General features: G+C 59.1%; 1 protein-coding gene across 1 annotated transcript in view; it reads right to left on the minus strand.

Annotated features, from left to right (window-relative positions):
* Window positions 1-501, minus strand: part of LOC107214040 (bone morphogenetic protein 8B-like) — a 20,894-nt gene that overhangs the window by 8,890 nt on the left and 11,503 nt on the right. The gene's annotated exons all lie outside the window — the stretch shown is intronic.

Below are 501 nucleotides of genomic sequence, written 5' to 3' on the forward strand. Positions count from 1 at the left end.
ACCCCACCCTCCCACCCTCCCCAGGCTCCCCCCAGCTGTCTCAGCCCCAGTTCCCAGCCCCTCCTCAGGCACTGCCGGGCTCTGGGCGCCCCCCAGGACCCCGCAGGACCCCCGGGGGGGCTGCACTCACCAGGGACTGCAGGATGGCGTGGTTGGTGGCGTTCATGCAGGAGTCCAGCGGGAATGCACACTCCCCCTCGCAGTAATAGGCCGAGTATCCTTGCGGAGCGATCACCCAGTCCTGCAAAAACCAAAATAAAATGGGATTACCCCCAGGGCTTCACCCTCCTGTGCCCTCTCATCCATTCCCCACCTGCACAAACAGCTCGGCCACCTCCTCCCCACGTGGCTGTGCCAGCAGCAAGGGTTTATTTGGGATTTTTGGACCGAGCCATGGCTTTGTTTGGATTTTTTGGACCGAGCCATGGGTTTATTTGGGATTTTTAGGACCAAGCCATGGGTTTATTTGGATTTTTTGGACCGAGCCATGGGTTTATTTGG

This window comes from Parus major, chromosome 23 (genome assembly GCF_001522545.3).
Source record: "Parus major isolate Abel chromosome 23, Parus_major1.1, whole genome shotgun sequence".
NCBI lineage: Eukaryota > Metazoa > Chordata > Aves > Passeriformes > Paridae > Parus > Parus major.